Raw genomic sequence first — 207 nt, forward strand, 5'->3', positions numbered from 1 at the left:
GGTGATAATATTAAGGGATATATGGTAGATAATAAGGTAGATAATATAAGGGATAATATAGTAATAATAATAGGGAACAATAAGTAGATAATATAGTAGATAATATAAGGGATAATATGGTAGATAATATGAGTAGATAATATAGGTAGATAATATAGTAGATAATATAAGGATAATATAGTAGATCATATAGTAGGATACATATAA

This window comes from Salvelinus sp. IW2-2015, unplaced genomic scaffold, assembly GCF_002910315.2.
Source record: "Salvelinus sp. IW2-2015 unplaced genomic scaffold, ASM291031v2 Un_scaffold1830, whole genome shotgun sequence".
Lineage (NCBI taxonomy): Eukaryota > Metazoa > Chordata > Actinopteri > Salmoniformes > Salmonidae > Salvelinus > Salvelinus sp. IW2-2015.